This window comes from Rhinolophus ferrumequinum, chromosome 9, assembly GCF_004115265.2.
Source record: "Rhinolophus ferrumequinum isolate MPI-CBG mRhiFer1 chromosome 9, mRhiFer1_v1.p, whole genome shotgun sequence".
In the NCBI taxonomy this organism is placed as follows: domain Eukaryota; kingdom Metazoa; phylum Chordata; class Mammalia; order Chiroptera; family Rhinolophidae; genus Rhinolophus; species Rhinolophus ferrumequinum.
Window position 1 is genome coordinate 1,442,362 of NC_046292.1, and position 17,782 is coordinate 1,460,143.

A 17,782-nucleotide genomic window follows, 5' to 3' on the forward strand; every position below is an offset into this window, starting at 1 on the left:
ACACGCGGGGGTTAAGCCTCCTCGTGCTGCATCACGGCTGGCGCCCCAGGCGATCGTTTTCATTTATATTTGTTTGTGGTCAGAAGTCGTCACAGGCCAGGCTACCCAGACCTTGACTTTTTCCTGACACTTACAATTATTGCCGCCCGGGGGACTCATTTTCTGCACGGTCACCTGCTGACCGGGCCAAACCCTAGTTTCAGCCACCATGTTGTCTGCCAGCCTCGTCTTGCTGCCCCATCGGACACGCCGCCCCGAAGCCCCAGACTTGCCACGGGAGCTTAGCGCCCACTGACGGGTGCATCTCCCCAAAGACCCATCTTTCAAGGAGCTGGTCTCCGCCCACTCCTGTGTGTCACGGAGTGAAAGGACTCTCGGCCAAGCTGATCAGCCGGCCCCCGCAGACACTGCCATCCCAGCACCTCCGCCACCCCGGCCAGAAATGGCTTTCCTGGTTGATGTGACGCTGGTGTGGACCCCTCTGACCTGTGGCTGTGGAGGGGGAGGGGAGAGGGCTGGGGGGAGGGCTTAGGACTGCCCTTCTCCTCCATCTGCCCTTAGGCTATTTCCTGCATGACAGCTCCCTAAACCCACGCCCACTCAGGCCTCTCACCCCTGGCACACCTGGTTGCCCACAGTCCTGCTGTCCCACATGTGTCTAGGTCCCTGCCCGGGGTTACTTGGACATCACTTTGGGGGCAGTGGCCTCGCCTCACGTCCACTGTCCCAGTGCACACGTGTGGTCAGGGCTGCCTGCCCAGGTGGGTCAGCAGCCTGGACTCCCTCTGGAGCTTGCCCAGAGCTGGGAGACAGGTGGGCAGCCCCGGTGCCAGACCCACTTTGAGGAGTGGCTGCTGGGGAGGGCGTGGCTCTGAGCTGTGGTCGGCACCCCCCGCCCCAGCATGACGGCTGGGGCCTCGGCCTCACTCCCATGGACACTCTGATAGGTCCTGTCTGAAGAGCATCTGCTATCCCTTCCAATGAGGGCCTTGGGGTGAGAGGCTCTCTAACTATTCCACTGGCCCATGGGGGAGCCTGCCTACCCCACCCCATATGCACTGTGGGACATCAGGGAGAGGGGCTCCCCAAAGCCACTGCCTGGGGCCACAGGTGACCGTGGTGGGGTGGGGTAGTGACCCCTTCTGGGAGGCCGGGCTTCAAGCCCCCCTTCTCCAGCCACTCCCCCTGTCCCGACTGATATTTCTTTACCCTTGACTGAAATGCCAGCATTTCTCAGCAGAGGTCATGACCCCTGCCAATGACCTTAGGGGCTGGCCTGCAGTGCCCCTAACCCCCCGACCCGTATCCTGTTGGTCCCACGAGTCTGCTAAGTCCCCCACATCCCACGCTGAACTCATCCCTGCCCCCAAAGCCCTTCCCAACCCCCTGAAAGCCTTGGTGGCCCCCCTGGCTGGAGATTGGTTTGGGGCCACTGTACCCCACCCTTTCCCCTCGAAGTAGGCTGGCTGCTGAGTCCTGAGGGTCGCCCTGCTGCTTGTCTACTGTCTAGCCGTCACTTCCTCAGGCCACATCTGGTCCCTCACCCAGACACCAGCCACTCTCTGGCCAGCTGGCTGACCCTTCCCTTCCCCCACCCTGGCCAGACCACTCAGTTGTCCTCAGAAACTGGCAAGGCCTATAGGGTGTCTGGGGGTGGCCCAGCCCCCTTTTAGCCTCATTCCCACCATGTCCCACAGGCCTGGTGGCTCAGCCTGGGAGATGGCTCTGTGTCCTCTGTGTTCCCACAGTGTTCTGTCCCTCCCCTCCTGGCACAGCTGGGTCTCAGCAGCCTTCACTCCCTGTTCCAATACTGCCCAGGGCCTTGGCTGTGCCCTCGCTGCCCGTGTCTGAAGCGATGTCCCCTCTCCTGAGTGGGTCTGGCCTGCTCAGTCTGCTCTGCGTCACTCATTATCCATCCACTCACGAGCCCATCGGCAAGCGGGCAGGGCTGTGCCCGACGTTGGCACTGTGTTCTGGGCATGCCCAGCTGTTGGGAGCCACACAACGTGTGAAGGAGGCCCAGGGACAAAGCAGGGGTCCCCCAGAGAGGAGGCGGCATTGAGGTGGACCTTGTAGGAGGAGCTGCCCCTTGTTAGGACAGCGGGAGAACAGGTGTTCCCGAGGGAGACCACAGGCTGTAAGCCCAGGTGGGGGTGGGTCAGGCGGGCCCCCGGCTGCGGAGGCGGGGGGGTGGGCACAGGTGGGTGGTGGGGGGCCTAGGGACAGCAGGGTGGGCTCGATGGAAAGCACATTGGCCAAGTTGAGCAGCCGTGTGTCCCTCTGGGGGGGGGGTGACAGAGTGCAGTGCTCTGAAACTCTGGAGGAAGGAAACCTGCTTAGTTTTGCTTAACCCACTGTTCTCTGAGAACCCACTCCCTGCCGTTCTTTGTATCAGGAGGCCTCACTACTAGTCGTTTATGTTGTGTTACAGTCACCACACCTTAGTGGCTTAAAACCACGTGTTTAGTATATCTCAGTTTCCAGAGGTCAGGGGTCCAGGCGGCTCAGCTGGGTCCTCTGCTCGGGGCCTCACTGGTGGTGTCACAGTGTCAGCGGGCTGCGTTCTCATCTGTGCGCAAGACAGGGAAGGGCCCTCGTCCAAGCTCATTCCAGGTGCTGGCAGAATTTTCTTTGTCATTAGAGGACTAAGGTCCCTGTTCTCTTGCTGGCTGTGAAGCAGGGGCCACTCTCAGCTCCCAGGGGCCCCCACAGTCCTCTGCCCATGGCCTCTCACTTCTCCAGGGTCAGCAGGAGACTCTGCCACTCCCATGGGCTCTGATGAGTCTTTCTGGTCCTAATGGAACCTAATCCAGGGAGTGGCTGCCTGCTCACCTGTACCACATCCTACTGGCCAGAAACAAGTCACAAGTTTGGCTGGCACTCAAGAGGGGGACTCATGCAGGCTGGGCCATGACTCACTGGGAGTCACCTTAGAGTGTGTCAGCTACACCCAGGAGCATCCCCAGTCAAGAGACTTGGAGAAACGGCACCACTGCTGGAACTGTGTCGGGGGAGCACGGCCAGAGGGCTTGGGGTGGTAATGGAAGTGACCTTGGGCATCAAGACAGGAGGGCAGCCCCCAGGCTCCCACATCACCCCCCACCCCAGACACCACATGCCCTGAGGGAAGGCCAAAAGGTGTCATCTGTGCCCCAACACCTGGGGACAGCAGGGGCATCGTCAGTACAGAGTGGGTTGACATTGGGGGCTGGTCCAAGCGGGGCGGCCGTGGTGTCCTGAGGTGCGCTGTGTCCAGGACACACTCTGCAGTGGGGGCCCGTCCCTGTGAGGGTTCCAGAGCTTGGCAGGCACTGGATGCTTCCCTCGACACCCCCACACTTTGAGGCAGGGTGGGAAGTTGTTTGGGGGTGTCAGGTGTGGGGCTCTCCACGCCACTGTCCAGGGCTGTGGCCCAGTGCTGGTGAAGGACTGGCTGTGTCCAGGTCTCGGGAGGATGCCAGGTTCACAGTCCTAGGGACTCTTCTGGGGGAGTCCCCTTGGTAGGCAGCTTTGGGGGGTCTGCATGGGGCGGAGGACAGTGTGGGGTACTGCTGAGATGGTGGTATGGGGAGACTCTGGGGGCCCTGAATCAGGCAGACTGTGGGGGAGCCTCCTCCTGTCCCTATCCCAAGCGTGGCTGGATGTGGCTGGTGCTGGCTGCAGCCCTGACGTGAGGCCCAGAAGACACCTGATATGAAGGCCACACAGGACCTTGGGGCTCAGGTGGGGGGGCTAGCTCTGGACTAGGCTCCAAGTGTGGACAGAGAAGGCAGGTCTGGGCCCTGGGGACCCCACACTGAGAGGTTGGGAAGATAAGAACCGAGGAAGGAACCAAGAAGGGACAGTGGGCCAAGGAGTGTGGGGTGGGGTCAGGCAACCGTGGGGTCTGGGGGCCAAGCTCTGAGGACCTGAGTCCGACGCCACCATGGGGTGACCACCAAGGATGGAGAAATGGACAAGGGGTCGGCGGGCAGAGGCCCCAGTGATGCTGCTTCTGGGCTGGAAATTTCCGAAAGCCCAGCTGGGGTTAGAGAGAGGGTGGAGGGTGGGCTAGAGGGCTGTGGGAGGCCCTCGAATGAGGACTCTTGCTGTCAGGAGGACAGGTCCTCTAGCGGTTTCCTCTTTCCTGGTAGGGGTGCTCACTGCCCCAGGAAGGACAGGCCTGGTGGTGTGGGGGGACCAGGGTACCCCTGCTTCAAGCAGTTTCAGCCAGGGACTCTCACACCTGAACAAGGATCAGGAACACCTCGTGTGTCCTACGGGGGTGGTGGGGCTCCTTATAACAGACCTCAAAGGGCACCAGGGCTCATGAGATCCCAGGCATGGGAGAGGAGGGTTTGTCCAGGCTCCATGGTGACCTCAGGTCCTGTGGCTTATCATCAAGCCTTCTTCACCAGCCAGACCGCCAGACGGGCCCTCTCAGCCCTGTTTGATTTCTGCTTACAGCTCCATGGTGTGGAGCCGCAGGGGGCAGCTCTGCTATGCTGATGGAGCTATGCATATTCCATGAGCGTGTCAGCATGAGGCTGGCTGAGGGTAATGAGCCAGGCGGGGGCCCAGGCTGCCTGTGATCTGTCACTGTCCAGCGGCTGGGGGCCACGTCACGGAAGCCCCTAGACGACAGATGCAGCTCCAGGAGGAGGCCTGCATATGGACCTGGTCCTGGAGGTGAGGAGACTCACCTGCCTGGGCAGCTGCTGGCATGGGCCCGGGAAGCCAAGCCCGTTCCACTCCCCTTCCAGCCCCCGGCTGTGACTCTGGCACAGCTGCTCAACCTCTCTGAGCCTCCACACCCTGAGCTCCGCTGCAGGCTCTTTAACAGCACCTGCCCACAGGCTAGCTGCGAGAGGAAACGGGAGGATCCATGTCCAGCCTCCGTCCAGCCCTAACACACACAGGGGAGACTAAATGTTGCCATGTTTGTTACTCACGGAACCCCTGGTGTTCCACGGGACACAGTTTGGAAAGCGCTGTCCAAATATGTGATTCTCTGCAAAGTGGAAGGAAATGGTGCCCGGATGGGTGGGCTGGGAGCTGTCGGGCACGTGGCCCCCCTCCCTGGGCCTGTAGGGGTTTCCTGAGGGCTTTGCAGTGGAGCGGTCAGAATGGGCCCTTTCTATTGTGTGCACCGTGTCTGAAGTCAGGCTGGGAGCCTCTCCCGCCTCAGGTCAGTCCTGGGGCCCGAGAGGGAAGGGTCCAGGGGTGTCCTGTGAAACATCAGCCTCAGCGGGGTCTTCAGTCAGGGGCATTGCGCCCGCTGCACGACGGCCCTGACACCGCGGAGACGCGTCTGCTCTTCCGGCCCCAGCAGAGGACCGCTGGGCCCTGAGAAAACCCTCCGTGTCCACCTGCGCCGAAGGCTCAGGGGCTGTGCGGCGTTGTCCCCTCCCTGTACCCTCCATCAGTGGCTAGTGTTTGTGGGGTGGGCTCACATGACACCGAGTGACAGAGCCCTGAGATACGACATGGCCCCTACTCTTTCTTGTCTTAGGCCAGAGAATCCTAGAGTTTGGGGTCCAGAGAGGGCACTGTGTCATCTGGTTCAGCCCCTTCCTCAAGAGGGAGGGAAGAGCCAGGTAGCAGAGGGAAGCTGTCCCTGCCAGGGTCACAGAGTGACGTGGGTGCCACTCGCTGTTCCAGAGAAAGTGTGCTGTGCCAGGCACTCAGGGCCCCTGGGGGCTGCAGGTTCTTGGCAGAGCACAGCTGGGAGCGGACGGGGAGCCCTGGGGTGTGTTGGAGGGGCACTGGGCACCCATCCAGATGGGTGCACGGCTCGGGCCCAGGAGCCCCACGCTCTCCCCTCCCTACATCCTTCCTCCTGTTGAGGTGTGTCCCCCTCTGGCCAGCACGCATGTCTCTGGGCACGGTGACTTCTCAATGTTGGGGACCACTCCCCACACCCTAACATCTGTGATGGCTGCAAGAAGAAGAAGTTGGGACTCAGGCCAGGGAGTGTCTGACATGAAACGGGTGGGTCAGAGCTCAGCGCTGGGGCCCGGGCTTCCTGCCGGGGTGTCTCGGGTGGGGGCAAGCTGGCCCAGAAAGGCTGCTGCCTTGGTGTCCCCTAAGGGTGTCCCCAGCAAAGACCAGGGGGATGGGACCTGCCCCCAGACCTATCCTGGAAGCACAGGCTGAGCAGGCGGCCCTGACCCTCCTCCCACCCTGCTCTCTCCACCTGCCTCTGGGAGGAGGAGGACATGAGCTGCAATGTCACACAAGACAGAGCCCTTTCTCTCCGGGGTGTGTTTTAGTGACCTGGGCTGTAATAAAGTACCACAGACTTGGTGGCTTAAAACAGTATAGGCTGGGGTGGCCGGATGGCTCAGTTGGTTAGAGCGCGAGCTCTCAACAACAAGGTTGCCGGTTCAGTGCCCACATGGGGTGGTGGGCTGCGCCCCCTGCAACTAAGATTGAAAACGGTGACTGGACTTGGAGCTGAGCTGCGCCCTCCACAACTAGACTCAAGGAAAACGACTTGGAGCTCACGGGCCCTGGAGAAACACACTGCTCCCCAATAAAATTGCAGTATGTTCTGTCCCTGTTCTGGAGGCCGGAAGTTGGAAATCCAGGTGTGGGCAGGCCGGCGCTCTCTCCAAACTCTAGGCTCCAGGGGAGAGTCCTTCCGTGTCCTCCAGCTCCCGGGGGCTCCTGCGCTGTGGCCGCGTCCCTCCAGCCTCTGCCTCCGGCCTCTCGTGGCCACCTCCCTCCTATGTGTGTCTGTGTCTCTCCCTTTGTATAAGAACACTGGCCACTGGGTCGGGGGCTACTCGAGTCCAGGATGACCTCATCCTAACTTGACCACTTCTGCCAAGGACCCTGTTTTCAAACCAGCCACATTCACAGATACCAAGGGGTACCTTTTGGGGACACAAATTCAACCCCCAGCAGGTGCTCATGGAGCCCCCTGCCCACGGCAGACTCCACAGGGACCCCAGGGAGCCCCAGCCCCTCCGTCAGGAAGGGCTGCTCTGATGGAGGCAGAGGAGGCCGGGCTCTCTGGGGCAGAGTGTACATGAGTGGCAGGGCAGCGGGCAGGTTGACCCTGGGTCAGACCAGAGGCAAGAGTCCTGGGCTCGCTGGGAGGGTGGGGTGCCTTGGGGTGTCGGTGGCGAGAGCCAGCCGCAGTCAGGCTGCCACAGGCAGGGCAAGCTGGGACAGGCCCTCCTCCATGTAGCACCAGTGCCGGGAGGGGAAGCGAGGTCTTCCTAGCACCTGGCAGTCCAAGTCCTCTCTGCCTCCTTCTGGACGTTCTGGCGGGTGGGGTGGGGGCTGGATCCAGTGAAACAAGTTGCAGGATGCCAGGTACACTTGAGTTTCAGGGGACCCACAAGCCATTCTGTGGGGTAAGGATGTCCCCAGCATTGTGTGGGACAAACGTATGCTATAAAAACCAGCTCATCGTTTATCTGAGAGTCACGTCCTGGATTGTACCTGGCAGCCTGAAGCTGGACGTGACTCTTGGGCCACTGTGATCCTAGTCCAGCCACTGGACTTAGGACCTTGGGCCTTGGGAGTCCACTTAAGGCCTTAGGGCCACTGGGAGGAGTGGGGCCCAGGGGGAGAGGCCCTCCCTTGGCAGCCGTGTGGGGGATCTGCTCCTCTCTCCTGGAGGGATCACATGGAAGGACCTGCATGTGCCCCCTGCTGGGGGCTCGCAGCACAGACCTTCCCGGTGGGTCCAGGTGAGGGTGGTGGGCTGGCACAGCTGGGGGCTGGGGTGGCCGCACTTTACACAGAGTGCCTGGAACCACCCTGAGGACCTCTCCTGACCCTGCTCGGCCCCTGCCCCCAGCCTCAAGTAAGTGGCTGGGTTCCCATAGGGCTGGCCGTCGGCTGGGGCCTCCTCACCCGCGTCTACAGCTCTGAGCCAGAGCTCTGGGGCCAAGGGCGGCCCTCGGAGAACCAAGCCCATTGAGGTTGGGGAGGTGGGTGTCCGCGGGTCGGGGGACCTGTGGGCTGGCCTGGGACTTGCTCCCGGGCCACTGGCTGCCCTGGCTAAGGGGCCAAGCGTGGGCAGGGCAGGGGGCAGCCCACCCACAGTCCAGCCCAGTGGGGCCTCAGCGCAGGCGCCATGAAAACGCCTCGGCCGCTGTCGCGGACCTGAGCCGAGCGGGTTCCTGCAGGCATTGCAGTTGACCCGTGGAGGCCGGAACGTCTCCGGGAGAGAAATATGGAAGCAGTTACTGTGAGAGCCGTCGTTTGAGCAATTCCCAAAGAGACACCAGGGCCTGTCCGCTCGAAGCCTGGTGCACGGCGCCCTAATGAAGCAATTAAGGCAAGGGTCCTCCGACTTTGATCTCGATGGGGTAATTTTTACAAAAACATCACGGAGTGATAGATACCCATAACTCAGGGTCCTTAATTGTACTTAATTTGTTTGGAATACGAATGTGCATTTAATTAAAGCCCAGCGCGGCCTGCACGCTTCAAGCAGGGCTGTCAAGGAAAATTAAGACCCAGTTTGCTTTCAAAGTTACTGGTTTTTATCAGGCAAGGACAGCGGTCTTCGAACAGAAGGTTAGAGATAATTAGGCTGAGAGCTACAGCCCGAGAAAGTGGAGGGAAGGCACCGCGGCCGGGAGGGGTGGGGAAATGGGGGAGGCCCGGCCGGGGAGGGGGGCAGCAGGGCCCCTGCCCCATCCAGACCCAGAAAGTCAGGGAGGGGGCCCTCGGCTGGATGTGGAATCATGTCCACAGCCGGGGTCTGTCCAAGGCAAGGCCTGCAGGACACCCCAGCCCTCAGAGTGGCCCATCACATGGGACATGCTGGCCTCTGGTGCATTTCAGCCATGAGGGCACAAGACATGGGACATGACCCAGCCCACCCCTCAGGTAAGAGGTGGGAAACTGAGGCACAGACCGAGAGCCTGTCCTGGTCCATGGTCACACAGGACGCTACAGTCCACTGCTGTCCACGTCTTCCCTGCTGTCCTCCACCAGTGCATGTCCGTGGGGCGTTGCCTTGTGTCACCTTAGATGCCCGTGAGTGGATCTGGGGAGGGTGACGTGGTGATTCTGAGGACAGGTGCTTCCAGCCGGCGTACTTGAACGTGACCTCTGGGCGAGGCGCAGATGAGAGAGGAGAAAGGGGCCGCCCAGCCACACCCAGCCCACGTGGGAATCTGGGCTCCTGGACACACCAAGGTTTGCACGGGGACCTGTAGGGACGATGTCCCCACTCTGTTCAGAGGACCCCAGGCCTGCTGACCGTGGAGCAGCCCAGTGGGGAGAGACAAAACCCCTCTCTCCTTTCTGATCTGAGACTTAGCGCACACAGACACGCACACACGCCCATGCGCACACACCACACACAGCACACACATGCACACGGCACAGACATGTGCATGCACACACATGCATACCACATGTGTGCACACACGTACACCTGGGGGCTCATGTGGGCTCAGTGGTTTTCTCTCTGTCGGCCCCTGCATGGCCCAGGTGCTGGGCTCCTGACCGTGGTGACTCTGCAGCTGTCCCCACTGTCTGGTCCTCTCTCGGGGACAGATGATGAGTTTGCCAGACCTAAGAAGAGCCCACATCCCTGACCCTGGGCCAACCTCTCTTCCTGGGAGACCAGCTGCAGTGCCAGTCCAGTGATTCTCTGGTAGGTCAGAGAACTGAGGCCTTTCCCGACCCTGCCTGCCGAGCCCTCGCTGCTGCGTGAACGTGGACGGGGCACCTGTGATGAGGTGTCTGTTTGCTCACACACTCACTGCTGTGCTGCCTGCGTCCCCAGCTAGGAGGCCAACGAAGTGGGCTGCCTGGCACCTGGACGTCGTGGGCACCAAACGCCATGCAAGCCAAGTGGGTGTTGTGGGGCTGTCGCTCTCTGTGGAGTATGGCGAGGAAGTCGGCTATTCGGTCAGCACCTCTAGCGGCCACATGGTGTGGGTGGGGCTCAGGGGCCGACTCCACAGCCCGTGCCCCGAGTGGCCTGTGCTGCCCCCCGCCCACCACGTGCTGGCTGCTTGAGGGCAGAGGGAGGGCGGAGATAACTGGCTGGGGGCTTCTGGTGAGCAGAGCGGCCTCAGCCTGCCGTGCTGGCCTATGGTGGACACAGGTGGCGTCTGCACAGCTAGAGAAGCCACAGGGACGCAGCCGGCTGCCTAGCAGGACTGGTGGGTCAGGGGAGCAGGCCCGCCCACGCCTCTCTGTGTGGCCACCGACTCAGGCCTTTCCCCTTGGTCTGAATGCCCCGCTGCCAGGGTCCTATGGTCTGCAGCCCAGGAGGGACTCCCGACAGTGCCCGGGGCATCCCTGGCCTTGGGTGGGCAGTTCCCCACCCCCGCCCAGCCATGGCAGGGTCACACCCCCGCACTAGCACCGTGTGCCCCTGAGTCCGCGTCTCGGCTCCCCTCCTGGCTGCAGAGACGACGTTCTCTGAACAGCCTGCTCCCTTATCCTGGAGGCTCAGTGTGTCTTTGCTCACTGACCCCTTTAATTGCTGCAATTCACTGGCTTGTTAGCAACCGTCCCTTTCAAGTGTCGAGAGGTTAAGTAACTTGTTCAAAAGTGACTGGAGGAGACGGTCACACTGCATCACTGCCTCGGTGGGAAGGGGACTTTACACTGGGGCCCCTGGAGAGCCAGGCCCTCCCCAGGCCCACAGAAGCCACCTCGCTTTGCTAGAGGTGTCTCCCCGGCTCAGCCTGGTGGAGGAGGCCGGACCTGGTGCAGATGTGCTCACAGAGGCTGCCCGATCCAGCACTGTGGCCACTGGGCATTGTGGGTGACATCCTGCAGAGGACGTGCTAACTCATCCTGCCCCTCCCACGGGGGCAGACCTGCCTCTGTGTCCCCAAGGGGCTGCCGCCTTGTGGGGACACCTGTCCATCTGGTGGCAGTGACCCCCAGGGATGTGAAGCCCACTGGTGACTTGCACACATGCAGCAGACTCTGGACAATCGAGATGCCACCAGCACTGATGGGCCGAGCACCTCCCAGCTGCCGCGCGTCCCGAGGCCACAGGCACACAGCCCCACCCCCGGCTTCAGCCACAGGAATCTTCTCTCCCCGTCCTGGAGCCCGAAGTCCGAGCTGCAGGTGTCGCAGGGCTGGTCCCTCTGAGGCTGTGAGGGACAACCTGCCCCAGGCCTCTCCCAGCTCCTGGTGGCTGCTGGCGTCCTCGTTGTTCCTTGGCTCACAGACGCGTCACGCCGTCTCTGCTTCGTCTTCCCACGGCGTCTCCCGTGCGTGTGTGTGTGTGTCTCCACACTTCCCCTTTTATAAGGACCCAGTTGTATGGGATCAGGGACCTATATGATCTCATTCTCACTTCTCATCTGCAAGGACCCTGTTTCCAAATGAAGTGACATCCTGAGGTCCTGGGGTTGGGACCTCCGCCTATGGGTTTGGGGACGTGGATCAGCCCGCCACAGTAGCCCTCACGGGTTGCTGGGAGGGTTATGAGCTGGCGCATGTCAGGGGAGGCGCTCAGAGCGCTGCTGGCATGTGGAAAGTGGTGTCAGGGTTGGTTATAGAAGGTCCCCTCCATCAGGCATCCCTGTAACTCCTAACTGCAGTGTTTTAGGTGCCTGGTACAGCCTGTCTGTGGGACCATTGGGTTCCCCACACTCTGAGTGGGAGGCCTGGCCAGGAGCGCAGTGCACGTGGGGTGTTCTGAGCGAGGACAGGTCATGGCAGCATTGGTTTGGGACCATTGGAGGCTGCAAGGACCCTAGAGGGTTGCCTGGGGTGACCCGGAATGGTATGTGCTAGAAAGCTGGAGTGAGCCAGCAGGACTCCTCTGAGAGTCCCAAGGACCTGGGGCATCTCCTGAGCAGGGCTGCCGCTCAGCTGCTGCCCGGCGCCTCTGGGAGGGCTCCGTGGGCTGGTTCTGGGACAACCCGAGGGAGCTAGAGGCCGGGATCAGTCGCAGCTCAAGCAGGGCCACTGCTCGGAGCAAAAGTGCCAGGACAGCACATGGACACGCTTCCCCCAGGCCCGCTCTCTCAGCTCCTCGAATGCTCTGTTGGCAGGACCTGACAGGAAGCCAGTGACAGAGGTGGTGGTGGGTGGGGGTGGTTTGCAGGGTCCCAGCCAGCAGCTCAGCAGATGGAAGGCTGGGCTGGAGCTGAGGGACAGCACACGAAGGAACTGTCACCGTCCACCCTTCGGCTGCTCCTTGTCTTTGTAACCCTCCTACGCACGTGTCTGTCTCCAGTGATGACAGTGCCCGTTTCTGCTTCTGGCGAACAGGACACAACTGTCAGAAAAACAAAGACAGGTTCATCCCCCTCATAAAAGACAAAACCCCGAGAGTCATGGTCCCCGTTTCCCAGCCAGGTTGGCACTCGTCACCGGGCCATGTGAGTGTCTCTCCTAGTTCAGTTATGACACCTCGCGTCTATGTTTTTGAAAAAATATTTGTCTGTGAAAATTCTGTAGTACGTAGAAGAAACTGCCAAATGAACCACTGCTGACAACCTACTGATATCATAATGACGGGAAGGAGGGCGTCCGTATGCACGAAGGCACACACACCCGCACACACGTGAAAATGCGTGTCCGCTGTGGCCGCTGTTCCCGTGACCGTAAGGCCCCACAGCCTGTGCTGACGCTGTCCGCCCTCCTGCGCCCTCTCTGTGCCCTTGCCCTGCCCAGCGTCTTGGCGGACGGTCCTCTCCCCGGTGGGTCTGAGTCCTCTGTGTCCTGCCTTTTGCTTTCTGGCTGCCGGGGGTCTCCCCTGACTTTCTCCCTCCTGCACGGAGGCACCCAAGGTGGGGTGAGGGTGCCCAGGTTCCAGCTACGTCTCCTCCTCAAGCCTTCAGATGTGGCATCTGCTGCCCCAGTGGGTACAGGACCTGTTACTGTCCCAGTTGGTTCACTGGCCTGCGGAGCCCCAAACACCCAGCTGCCCGTCTTGACTTTAACTCAGTGTGACCACTGACGTGTCACCCGCTGGAAGCCTGCTCTGGATCGTGGGCCGCTGGAGCAAAGGGCCACAAACGGGGGCTCAGAACGTCAGAAATCTATTTCCTCAAAGTTCCGGAGGCCATAAGTCTGAAATGAAGGTGTTGCAGGGCCGAGCTCCCCTGCAGGCTCCAGGGGAGTCTCCTTCCCGCCGCGTCCAGCTCCTGGGGCTGCAGGCGTCCCTGGGGTTCTGACCACATCACTGCCTTCGTCTTCACACGGCCGTCTTCATCTGGCATCCTCCTCTTCTGACAAGGTCGCCCACCCTAGTGGCCCCTCTTAACCGGTTACATCTGCGAAGAGCCTGGCCCGCACCAGATCAGAGTTCCAGGTGTCGGGCTCTGGCAGGTGAGCCCTGATCGGTGGAATTGCGTTGCCGCCCATCCCTGAACGACACTGGACACGGCAGCTCTGAAACGACTTCCTGGGGATTGTGTAGCAAAGCCTGCGCTCCTGAGGCAGACATCCCGTCCCCTAGGCTGGCTGACGTCCGACTCCAGCGGGGAAAGGGCCTGGATGCTGAGGAGACCAGAAAGCCCTCCGCAAAGTGACTGCCCGAATGAGATTGTCACGAGACCTTCCAATGACCGATGACGGAGGCGTTTCTGGCACGGGGCTGGGTCTGTTTCCAGCAGGAGCCTCAGACACGGCAGAGAGCCAAAACTCGTCTTTGTCCACGACCATTCGAATGTCCGTGCTTCAGGTTCCAAGACCCTAATCCTTCCTAAGTGAGGGCTGGGTCATCACAGAAGAGACGGGGCAAACCCGTGGGTTCCGTTTGTATTCGGTCTCTACACTCGTCTGTGCAGTTAAGTCTAGGGTCTCCGTTTAGAGCAGCCACTCCGGGGGCTAAAAGAATGACATTGTTTTCGGGCCACCACGTGGGCCTCTGGTTCTCCGACAGTAACTCCTGCTCGTCACCACCCCCCAAATCCTCCTGGCCACGCAAGGTGGCAGCTGCTCTCTCCAGTTGCCACGCCTGCCATGGTGGTCACGTGCGGCTGCCACTTGGTCCCCAAGGCACGCACTTCAGAGGGATTTAATCATAGTCGGGCAAGGGTGACAAGTTCATTAACTGGTGCAACTGCAGGGCACAGACTGCTGGCATCCTGTTTTTCCTTGGCAAGGATGACAGCACTGCGTTGAAGGTGAGGCCACCCCCAGGCTGTCCCAGAGTCGCAGCCTTGTCGTGGGAGACTTGGGTCACTCCCGGCTCTGGGTACCAGCCAGCACCCGGTCTGGAAAGCCAGAACTGCCCTGTGCAGTGCAGCTGAGGGCTAACGTGGGGACCGGGGACAGCTGCAGCTGCACAGGCCTTGGAGGGACGGTGCGGGAAGCAGCCACCACCCTGGGCAGACTGGTGGCCAGTGGCCGGTGAGGCTCTCCAGAGCTGGCGCTTCTCCTTCCAAGGCCTTTGCTCTCCTGGGCTCCTGTCTGGAGTCTGCCGGGGGCTGCACAGCCCCAGTGCTTGCTGCTCCTGCCCTGGGATTTGTGGGTCCTGGTGTTCAGTCAGACGGAAGGGCCTATTCTCAGGGCCCTTCCCCTGACCTCCCACCCAGCAGCCCCAGCCTCTCTCCAGCACCTCTCCTCGTGTTTTCCTCCCCGCTCCTCCCTCCTTCTCCCTCCTCTCTTCTCTCACCCTCCCCTCTTTTGCACAGTCACCAAGCTGCGGGGATGGGGGTGTGCCGGAGACAGGACCTCACGTGCGCACTGTGGATTCAGGGGCCATGCGTTTGTGGGGACAGAAATGTCCTCAGGGTGGGTGCCTGGCCCCAGGCAGGGTGCACTGGCCTGTCCCCTCCCGTTGAGGGTCCTTTGAACACGTGGGAGCAGTCACGTCCCACCTGGGCAGCCTCCTCCCTGCCTTACATGTGAGCTGTGTTGAGAGAAAGGACAGTGTCCACTCAGGCCTTGAAGGGTCATCTGCGGCCGGGAACAATCTTCAGGCCCCCATTGCCATCAGGGTCCTGGCTGGAAAGAGGTGGCCCAGGCAGAGGGAGAGGGCGGACAGGCCGTGAGGGGCCACGTGCAGAAGTGCACAGGGCTGAGGGGCACGGAGGCCCAGCTGCAGTGACGACAGCCCCGTCCCAGGTCTGGCGGCTGGAGGACGAAGCAGCCTCTCTCCTGCCCTCTGGCCTCCCGCCTCCGACCTCCTTGGCCAAACCCCATGGGAAGCCAGAGGGCAGTCCCGACAGGTCAGCCTCCTTGGGGACACAGGGCCGGCGGTGAGGACGACAGCAGGCCTGCAGGGGCCAAGGTCAAGGGGAAGGGACTGTGCAGTGCGCCCTGCCTGGGGCCAGGCACCCTCCTTGAGGGCATTTCTGCCCCGAAACGCGTGGCCCCTGAGTCCACGGTGTGCGCGTGAGCTGCTGTGTTAGGCACACCCCCTCCTGCACAGTCACCATGCTGGGGGGGCGGGTGAGGCTGTGGGATCTCCTGGGGCACAGCCCCTTGCACCATACTCCACAGATTTCCCTGGTGTGTCGTTTTTAATAAACATCATTGCTGTTTAGAATCTGATATTCAGGTAATTAATTAGCTTCCCCTGGCATCTTCCCGCGTCCACATGACGGCATGAAGGGCAGGACACGGGAATCTTACAACAGTGATTATCTAGCGGGTTCCTCAACCTCCAGCTGCTGCTTGGGGGCGGCGTGCGGGAGGCAGCTCAGCCGTCTCTTCCACAGCTCACGAGTCCTTGATCCAACCTGGACCGTGGTCAGGAAGGACTTAGGGTCCAGCCCTGGCTTCCAGGACGGCAGACTCGTGTCTGAACTGCCCAAAACAGCTGTGTCTGGCCAGGCCCAGGGCTGCTGTGTGCTGGCATCACTCAGAGGCCACTGGGTAGCAGAGTGGGGAGGAGCGAGTGTCCCTGCGGCTCTGCCTGGGCCTGGTGTCACCTTAGCTGAGCTGCTTCTGCTGACCCAGTCTGTAAAACGGGCACGAGCAGAATACCTACCTCAAGGCTTAGATCTGACAGAGGAGCCAGTCTGAGAAGGCTCGGCTCCAAGTCTGTGGCATTCTGGAAAGTCCAGGCTATGGAGGCCGGAAAAGGATCGGGGGCTGCACGGTCGGGGTGGGGAGGGTGGAAAGGCAGCACCCTGCTGCCAGTAATGTCTTCACACACTTGTCCAAATCCACAGGATATGCAACACCAAGGACCGTCGTGCACACGAGGGACCCTGGTGGTGGTGACGTGTCAGTGCAGGCCCCCGGCTGTAACATGGGCACCCTCTGTGGGGACGCTGATAGCCAGGAGGTTCGGCGTGTGTGGGGGCTGCTGGGGGTGATGGGAACTCTGCATCTTTCTCTCAGTTTTGCTCTGAACCTCAAACAGCTCTAAAAAATGAAGTCTATTAAAAAAAAGTACCTCGCCAGGGGTCGAGGAGGCCTGAATGACAAGATATGTGCAAACTGTGTGCCTGGCACAAGTCACAGTGGCTTCAGAACAGCAGCCCTACGTGCGGCTGGCTTGGGACGGGTCTCGAGACAGACAAGGCCACGTTGCCGGGGTGGGGGGACCAGCCAGAGGCAGGCGGGACGGGGACATGAACCAGTTGTCCATCAAGAAGCTAACGGGACAGGGCCAGGGACCTGCTGGGATGCCTGCAGGCTGGTCACAGTCGGGCTGGAGGGGCCGTGCAGTGTCCCCTGGGTCTCGCCCCCCTTCACTCAGCCAGAGGGTGAAAGTCTGCGCAGGGGCTCCCCGGGGGCCGTGTGGTGCGTGGCGGCTCTCAGAATCGAGTGTGGAATCTTTGTTAGCGGCTCGGCATACATCTTTTAAATTATAAATCGATAAATAGTTAATTCAAGAATAGAGCCTCTTGAATATTTCATGCTGCCCATGCTCTGTGCCCTCGGCCTGGATGTTGCTGAAGCAGCAGCAAGGAATTCCTCGCAGATTTACCCCAAACTCCTATTCGTGTGGCTGCGGGCTCAGCGGGCAGCAGACGCCTGTCGTCTGCACTCACCTGGGACCTTGTTGGCCCTTGTGTGATGCCCAGGGCCTGACCCTGGGGGCTGGGGCCCCAGAACCACCACCGCTCAGAGGCTCCTGGGCTGTCTGACCAGCGACGGCCAAGGGCGGCGTGTGGCCACTCTGACCAGAACAGCCAGCGGTGGCACCAAGCACACTGTGTTGGATTGTGCCCCCTCCCACCGTGAGCCGGGTGGCTTGGGTTCCCCTCTGAGCCCCAGGCTCCTTGTCTTCAATGTTCCCTCCTCACGTGTGGCCTGTGCTTGGAGCAGTGAATGTGGGTCTTGTGGCCGCAGTGGTGGAGGTTGTGCCTGAGGTCACAGCTGTCCTGCCTGACCGAGGTCCAGAACTGGGCTTCGGCCAGGGAACGTGGCCTGTAAGTCCACGGTGTGCACGTGAGACGCGCACCGGGACCCTTGTGTGCCGGCTGGCGCCTGGCTGCGGGTCCAGCTCAGGATTCTGGCCAGACAATGCCCCTTTGTAAGTCCCGGTGCCACCCTGGCCCTGGGGAGGGTCTGCCACTGTCAGGGGAGCTACAGTGCTGTGGGTATGGGCCCCTGGGGGCTGTGGGGTCATGGTGACGCTGGGGGGAGCTCAGTGATTCTCTGGTAGGTCAGAGAACTGAGGCCTTTCCCGACCCTGCCTGCCGAGCCCTCGCTGCTGCGTGAACGTGGACGGGGCACCTGTGATGAGGTGTCTGTTTGCTCACACACTCACTGCTGTGCTGCCTGCGTCCCCAGCTAGGAGGCCAACGAAGTGGGCTGCCTGGCACCTGGACGTCGTGGGCACCAAACGCCATGCAAGCCAAGTGGCTGTTGTGGGGCTGTCGCTCTCTGTGGAGTATGGCGAGGAAGTCGGCTATTCGGTCAGCACCTCTAGCGGCCACATGGT